The sequence below is a fragment of the Cavia porcellus genome, unplaced genomic scaffold (genome assembly GCF_034190915.1).
Source record: "Cavia porcellus strain 051 isolate PalLab524CR breed Dunkin Hartley unplaced genomic scaffold, mCavPor4.1 scaffold_31, whole genome shotgun sequence".
Taxonomy (NCBI): Eukaryota; Metazoa; Chordata; class Mammalia; order Rodentia; family Caviidae; genus Cavia; species Cavia porcellus.
The window spans coordinates 19,800,629-19,810,195 of NW_026947514.1; positions in this window are offsets into that span (position 1 = coordinate 19,800,629).

The window sequence follows — 9,567 nt, forward strand, 5'->3', positions numbered from 1 at the left end:
AGAAGAACCAAGAAATAAAGCCTGGCTTAAGACAGTGCTTGTTAAATAGTACATTAGATACAAGAAGTTTGTACTCAAAAATAGAAGCAAATTGTCTATACATAATAACTCTGGCCTACATGTAACAATATTTTATACCATGATCTCTGCCACCATTGTCTTTGCCTGGTGTTTCAAAAATCATATTTCCAGGTGAAGAATTTCCTATCTTTTTCCTTTCTACCACCCTTCCACCCTCAGCCTCTGACATTATCAACATCCCCCACAAAAGTGAACCCTTTTTATGACTGAAGACTTCATAGTGACATATCATTTTTAACACCAAAAGTTCTTAAAGTATACTAAGATATACTTTTGGTACTGTAAACTTTGTAAACTTAGAAAAATCTGTCATGATATATATCCTCCATTGTCATGTTGAAAAGAATACTTTCACTACTCTAAAAAGCCGTACTCTATATATTAACCACTACTTCCATACCCCCTGGAAACTAATAACCATTTTCTATCTCCACTGTTCTGCATTTTCCAGAATGTCATATAATTGAAAACATAAACTGTGACTTTTTCCATGTACTAAACATACAAATCAGGCCCTCATTTGTGCTAGACAAATATTCTACCATTGAGCTACATCCTCAGTCCTACACTTTGCCGTTTTTCAAAGATTAATTGAATTTAAATGTTTCCTCATGACTCTGGGCTGCTTGATAGTCCATTATCTGGATATATAGGGGTTTACTCATTCATTCATCTACACAGGGATATCTTGGTTGTTTCCAGGTTTTATTAGTTAAGACTAAGACTACTTCCCATATCCACACCAGCATCCCCTCTAAAATACTCCTCTTGATAACTATTCTAAATGCAGTGAGATGTACTCTCAAATTAGTTTTGATTTGAGTTTTCCTAATGGCTCATTGTGAAACACTTTTTTTTTTTTTTGGCATTTTTTGGAGGGTTGTTCTTCTTTTGAGAAATGTCTATTCAGTTCATTTTGTCATTAAGTTATTTGTTATGAGGGTAAATTTGTGAGTGTTTGATATATTCCAGAGATTAGTCCTCTACCAGAAACGTAACTTGCCAAGATTTTCTCCAACTGTGTAAATCATCTCTTTGCTCTGTTTTCTCTGGTATGCAGAAATATTTTAATTTGATGTCCCATTTGTTATGTTTGAACTTACTTTGTGTGCTAATAGAGTTTTATTAAGAAACTCTTTTCCCCATGACTTCAAGTTGTTTGTTATCTTCCAGCAAATTCAGAGTTTCTGTTTTATATTTAGATCTGTGATCTATTTTTATTTTACTTTGTTTGAGAAAGAGAGAGAGAAAGAAAGAGAGGAAGTGGAGGCAAGTGGAGAAGAGGAAAGAAAGGAAAGAGAGATGACAGAAAAACAGAGAACACAATGTTAGAGGGGGACGTTTTAAGCAGACAGAGGGAGGGAGAGAGTGGTAATGGGATGGAATGCCAGGTATGTTAGATTTCTATAATGTACGGATCTACCTAAATGAGCTCCACCATTCTGTATCATTAACATGCTGTAATGAAAATAAATACATATATGCATGTGTATATATAAAAGAAGGAAAGAGAGAATGAAGAAAAGATAGAAGGAAAAAATCCACATAGAGTGTTGTTCACAAATCAAGAGTTCAAGGAGTATTGTTCTAATGCTTCAAAAGTGTTTTATATGGTGAACCTAATAAAGTTTTTGAAGTTAAAAACACAAAATAAGGATCCATAGACTTTCTTTATTTTGTACCAAGAGTGGAACTGAGGACCTTGCATTTTCTAGGCAGGTGCTGTGTCACTGAGCTATACTATTGGCCCCACAGACAGAGTTTTGTGTGTGCATCATTTTCAGTACTTCTGGGCAAATATTAATGAGTGCTGTTGCTGGATTATATGGTAACACTGTTTTAAGTTTATACGAAACTGTGAAAGTAGTTATCTTATTTTATAATTTATACCGGTAATGAATAAAAGTTGTTATTTTTCCATATCCTCTTCTCCTTTGCAAACACTTGATCTTTTTATTACTATATTTGCAATATATGAGTTTTATAATCACTTTGGAGAATGAGTCACATACATAATAGAGTTTGCTTCTTTTATATTTTTTATCTGCTTCACTTCCCATCCCTCCCTTGTCCTGTAAATTCCCTTTCTAAATTTTCATGTTTGTTGATATAATTAATCTTACATCATGTATACGGCATGTAATCGGTTTTTTTTAAAATTTCCATTGCCCTGATGATGTTAATGTGTGGACACCTTCTTGTATGCTTATTTCTCAAACACTTTTGTTATATAATTTTATATAGAAATATGTCTTAAATAAATGTCTGCAGCAGATTTAAATAACGTGTGTTGTTGTATGTACTATGAATTTATTATTCTCAGATTACTTATTTAACTTAGTATTCTAATATATTGTATGTATCTCTTCAGTACTAACACATTATCCCAGGATAAGGATAACTGAGACTTCAGAAGGCATTTCCAAATTGCTGAAGCGTAGTAGCTTCTGCCTATTATTCCTTTTTCATAATTGTACCCATATGCTATTGATTTTATTTACCACAGATTTTATTTCAACCATTTTGTTTTCCTTGGGATACAAACTTGTGTTCATCTTAGAACTGGTAATAGATAAAAATACTACACATATTAACAAAATAAAAGCTCATCCTTTTCTATTAGCTCTTATAACTGATTTTGCTTGAAGCCTCTAAGAAATGAAGTTCCATCCAAACTCTATGTACACTTTTGTGGAGTAGTTTTTATACTTGCAACTTTTTTTTTTTTTTTTTTGCCAAACAGAATTCTCCGTAAGTAAAAGCACAAATCAATTTCCAAGACATTTTTTAGTAAAATTTAAAAAGGAAACATCCAGAGATGGAGGAGCATCTCACTGTGCTGAGTCCAGCTGCCTGGACAAGCCTTGTTGCCGTTAGGCACCTGCAAGCAACCAGAGAAGGTAGACAGGAAGTTTCAAAGTACAGGTATTTTCATTTTCTAATATTGTCCCCTAACATTGCAACTGGAGTTGGAAAATTAAACAGGGAGAGAAATCTATTTTTATAAACCTCAGAGCAAGAGCAAAGCGTAACTACTCCGGCTTCCTTGAAATGAATACTTTGGCAACAGCAAGATGGACCCAGAATCAGGCTCTTGCCACTAAAATACTAATCTGAGCAAAATGCTCATTGTGAGTCTAGTTCCTTATTATTCTGTGGCATTAATAAATCAATAACCCTATGAGAACTGTGAAAAGTGTGTTTTTTAATAAAATACTCACCAAAAATGTGAGCAGTTGGCAAATTAAAAAACTAGCTGCAAATCAAATTCTAGCAGATTTTGTGAATTCAACCTTTCTTTCTTCACTCTGCTGCAGCCTTAAACTGGTAAAACATGCATAACACATAGCAAAACCTGACAAGACCGCATGATAGAAAAGTGATTTGCTTCACCTCCTGGGCCCCTCAAAAAGCCACTGATTTTGATCTCACAATCAACAAAGTACCAGTTTTTCCTGCTAGTCAATTTCCCTTATTCATATTTTACCCCAAACCAAATGTCTGGGATTAGTTTGCTTAAGAAGGTTACCTTTACTGTATTTCATTTCTAAGCATTATTGATATGAAAAGAAAAGATTATAAATTACTGCCTCAGAGTACGTAAGTTAATGTACTGTCAAATTATAAAGGGTGTCATCAAGTCTTTCTTTTACAATTGTTTCATCCTATAGGGAACCTGAGTGGGTAAACTGTTTATGAGACAGAAAAATTCAATTTGTTTCTTCAACGATAAATTTAATTTAGGAGAACTAAGGGCGTATTTATTTTAGAAACTTCTAATGAGAATTTAAATGCATTCCAGAGTCAGTACAGACAGCACTGAGATAAAAAATAAAATTAAGATGCTACCTGTATGAACACTCAACAATATAAAGCAAAGAAAATTTAGCCAACTCCACATATGTGTAATGGCTGGCAATGTGTTTAGTAGTACAAATTTTCCACAGTCATTTAGGTAGAAGACAGCTGAAATTAATTGCCAAACGTGGATGGAAAAGTAAAAAATCAAAGGTACAATAAATAATTAGGAGAAAAATTATTTGTGTACTAACCTGGGGGCTTAACATAGCTCAGCGCTGCAAGCTCATTGACCTTCCTCAGAGCAATTTCTATGATGGTGACAGTGCTAACTTACACTCATCCTGTCATTATCAAACTGGGCATCTTTCTCCAGCAGTCCTCAAGCCCTTTGTCTCAGTGCCCTACACAGTCTCCCCTGTGTCATCTTTTAATCATAACAGAATGCATAATTTCTTTAGTTACTCTTGTAGGCAGTCACATGAGTATGGTAGTCCATGTTGTGTACTCACCAACAATTCCCAGGATTTCCACAATATCCCAGTAAATTTTTTTGATGAACGCAATGATGAATGAAAAGATTGTGCAGGAGCAGGACCCCAGATTCATATCAAGAAACTTTCTAAGGATAACAGGGAACAAAAGTGGAGAACTCCCTAAAGCATATCCTCTGCTTTGGTTTTTGAAAACATTACTATTGTTAAGGAAGACACAGCATATTTTTTTTAATTAAAATGATAGGAAAATAAAACAAGAATTAAGAATCAAGTTAATTCATCAACAAAGAAAACTAAAATTGTGAACAGGCTAAAGCTAATCCAGAGAAAACAAGCAAAGACCTGGATGTGTGCCTATGTTGAGATCCCGCCTTCCATGGGAACTGTCTCACCCCAGCATCTTATTCTCAGGGGTTACTGAAGATCCAGCAGCATAGAGAGCTCGTTGACACTGTAAGTGCCTACTTTGTTCTATCTACTGTCTAGTTTAGCCTCATCAGTTCTACTTCAACCCCGAGAATGCCGGAAAAAAAGAACAATTGCACAGATTTCTCCAACCAGGTCTATCAATTCATTACCAGAGCCTTACGCATTACTCTGGTGTATATTTGTAGGCCCTTTTTAAGGTTCAGTTTATGTGCTTTGCCCCAATTCCACTTACTAAGTAACAAAATTAACACACATGCAACTTGAAGCAATGGTAACCTTTGTTTCATTCATTAATCTGCAACTTGGGCAAGACTGGCAAGTCCAGCTGTGCTCAGCTCCAGCTGACATCGGCTGTGGTGACTCAAAGACCGGGGTTCTTTGAAGTTTTATTTTTTCTTGTGTCTCATAGCTGTGTGTCCTGGGCTGGAATTGTCCCCTGAGAGTGACATGTTCTCCATGACACCTGAGCTTCCTCTTACTGTGGGGACTGGGTTCCAAGGAGGAAAACACCCAGAAATACCTATAGAAGATGAAATGAGAGAAGCAGAGAGAGAAAAGGAAAGAGAGGAAACAATACTACCCAGTAAGTCATTTCTTCTGTCATCTTGTATCCTTAGATCGAGTCATGAATACCAGCCAATGCTCAAGGGGAGAGCAAAATTCCACATTTTGAATAAGAATTTGACATCACTTTAAGAACAGTAAAACAAAGTATCACTGTGCTTATTTGTCAAAGCTTGATTTGCACTAGCATCTACATCACACTTAGGATATTCCCTTAGAAATTGGAAAATGAATTTTAATCTTACGAAAAGTATTTGTAATTATTAACAATAGAAATAATATGTCGATTAATCACATCTGCCCCGTGCTAGTTTTAACTTAATTCTCAAGAAAGTTTCATCTAATCCTGGGTGGCAAGTTTAGTTATTACTTACAGTTTACACTACCCAAAATGATCTCCCAGAGAAACATGGTCACTGGTCCTGTGTGTCACACAAGGAAGGGATACAGTCTTTGGTTAGACTCAGACAACCCACACTCCCTCTGAGATACTGCACCCTACAAAGTTTCTCATTGAGTCCTGGAAGAAAAGAAATGAGGTGCAAGATGGGAATGAAGGTGGCTAGGGAGGTGCCCCATAAAAGAACCAGGATGTGCACTGGAAAAAAAAAAAAAATCTTGCACATTCCCTTCCCTAACATCGTCAGGCTTAACACTGTGTAGGTAACCTTTATTCAGTGGTTAGAGAAATTGGCTGAGGTCAACCGTTCCCAGTAACTCCCACTCAAAACTTTAAATCAATCTGTTGTAAAAACTGAAGGTCTGTAGTTTGTGGGGATGACATTAGTGTGACCAAGAACATGTGGTAACTTTTCAAGCACTGAATTTGTCCTCCAAGACCATTAACTTACTAAAGAGAGGGACAAGTGCTTCCTTAATGTCTTTTATACCAGAATGTAAATAAATTTTGTGTTTTGTGTTAATTGATCAGAAGTCTAACACCCTATATACTTCTAATAAATATGGCAGTGCCAATATTTTGTCAATAAAGATTTATCAGTAAAAACATATATTTTATTACAGTACAGATTGTTTTGACAGTTTGATCTTTTTCCTTCATGTGCATAGTCTTTCCCCTCACATGTTCTAGATGGTATAAGTTAATTTGATATTACTGGGCATGTACCTACTTAAAATATCTCAAAAAAAAAACAGTCAAGCATTCGATTTTTATCTATTCTGTCAAAGAGGCAGCCATTCTTTATGAAGCATCAGTAGCAAACACTCTTGCAATTCATTAATACTCAAAATGAGCATGAGCAATTAAAAGTTAGGATATACTTAAAGAGTATAAAATATGTTTGAAATGTTTCTCTAAACACTAAATTTAGGCTGAGGATGTAGTTCAAATAGCACCTGCATGACAGACACAAGGTCCTGAGTTCGATTCCTGGACTAAATTAAATTAGTTAAAGTTGTTCATCATAATGAATCTAACCTGTCTACATCATCACTTGTCCACTAATATATGAAAATACAATATATGTTAAGAAAATAGTACGATTATGTGAACAAGATAAAACTATATCATGTTTTTGGAATGATCTAAAAAATCTCTTTTTGAAATATCTGCAATATTTAGATGTTTACTGAAGTGGTTAGATATTTACTCAAAGTCTTCTGAGTTGACACTGAGTTCCCTGAATGTAAATATAGGTTTTTCAGTCTATGTAAGATTGTACTTTTTCAAGTTACTTCTATAATTCTAATAAAATCTACATAATTAGCATCATTACAAAATAGTGTAACCTTCATTATTTTTTATTATACTAATCATTATTGTTACAATAATGTATTAGTGGCTAATTATTTTCCATTTAAATGCTGCATAAAGTAATGAGAAATTGTTTTTAAATTGTAATTATTAACATGATAATTAGACAATAGCCATGATGACTTGAAAAAAAATTTGAAAAGATCTGGGACATTTATGAGTATCATTTAAAAACTTAATTTTATTTTCATGAGCAATAAAAAATAAAAGGTAAACCTTTGGCAAATTGTTATTAAATGATCTAATTACTTATGTATGGTTTATGATACACCCAGTGTAAAATATTTTTCATCTGTGATTTGAGATTTTAATCCTAATATAAAATGTATTCTGTTTGGCTTGACATAAATATGGTATGTTAAATGAATTAACACAGTTCAACATATGTTGGTTATATTTCAAAATGATTTGGGCCACTTTAAAATGTCAAGTTGGTAAGCCACTTTCAGAACATTTTAGCAATTCAGTTGGACAATTTGCATTGTTGGTAAGATGGATAATAAAAATCAGCTGGGTTAGCCATTCTGTCTTCAGAAACAAGACTATAAAACAGAAATTTTCATAGACCTAAGTTTGTAAAATTGTAGAGATGACAGTGTACAAAAAAGAATGTGGAACCCAACTAACACACTTTACAAATCAGGAAAATAAAGTCAAGAATATAACTTACCCAAAAGGAGACAAAAGTCAAATCAATAACAATAGAGATAAAAAAAAAAGCATGCCACTGAAAATTACAGGAATATTACGAATTATTTTGAAACTGTACAATCTAATAAATTGGAAAATATAGACAACTGGATATACTTCTAGACACATATCATCTACCAAAATTGCAGCAAGAGTATATAAAGAATAAAAATAGATCAGTAACAACTATTGGGATTGAAGCAATAATGTAAACACTCTCTCTCTCTCTCTCTCTCTCTCTCTCTCTCTCTCTCAAAAAAATAATAGAACCTAGAACTTGGTGGATTTTCTACGTAATTTACCAGACCTTTACAAAACAATCACCAGTGCTCCTCTAAACTGCTCTGAGAAATAAAAATGCAAAGCACAGCAAAACATCACACACACACACTTCTAAAATCATTCTGGAAAGCCAGCATCAACCTAATACCAAATCCTGATAAAGATTCAACAAAGAAAATGGAAACAGAAACCTGAAGGCGAATATACTTCATGAACATATATTGAAAAATTCTCAATAAGATTGTTTAAAAGACTCCAATAATCCATTAAAAAGATGACACACATGATCAAGGGCATTTAATTCCCTATTTCAAGGAGAGTTTAACATATAAAAAACAATAAATGTAATAAAGCACCATGTAACTATAATCAATAATAAAAATGATTTGATCATTTCTATATGTTCAAAAAGACATTTGGCAAAATTCAACACCTTCATGAATAAAAACCCTAAACCATATATAGAAAGATCTCATCTCAATATATTTAGAATTATACACTACAAAACTACATCCAGCATACATATTGGATGGAGAAAACTAAAAGCATTTTCTGAAATCAGAAATAAGACAAGGATGCCCACTCTTATAATTCTGTTCTATGTAATACTTGAAGTTTTAGCAAAAGCAATAAGGGAAGAGGAATAAATAAAAGGAATACAAATATAAAAGGAAAAGTTAAGATTTCCCTATTTTTAGACAAAATATCTTTTATCTAAAAATTTACTCAAAAATCTTGAAAACTCCACCAGAAGACTTTTAGATCTCAGGTTCAGACAAGTGGCAATATAGAAATTAAAAAAAAAAAAATACCGTGCACCAACAGTTAACCTTCTGATAAATAAATCAAGAAAATAAAACCAAACACAACTGCTTTAAAATATAATAAAATAATTAGGAATAATCCTAACCCATGATATCAAAATCTTCCTCACTGAAAATTACAGAATGCTGAATAAAGAAAGTGAATGTGACACTAGAATGGAGACTTTCAGTTTTTATGGATCGGAAGGATTAATATTATTACAATTACCACATTACTGCAAGCATTCCATTCACCCCTGATGAAAATTCAAATAGCCTTCCTAACAGAATTAAAAACAATTCTAAAATTTACTTAGAAGCACAAAGATGCCCAAAGAGACAAAGAATATTCATAGCAAAACAGCAATGTTAGAGTTATATCACAATTGTTGATTTCAAAACATAATATAAAGTTATAGTAATAAAAACAGCATGGCAGTGACATAAAACTAGACCTGCAGACCAAATGGAATAGAAAGAGGACATAAAATGACAGAGACACAAACCTATGAAATTATAACAATCTGATACTTGATAAAGGTATCAAAATCATACCTTGTAGTAAAAGCAACATGTTTAACAAGTGGTTCTGGAGAAATTAGATATTAATTTGTAGAGGACTGAAATTAGGTCCTTTTAGGTCCTCTGT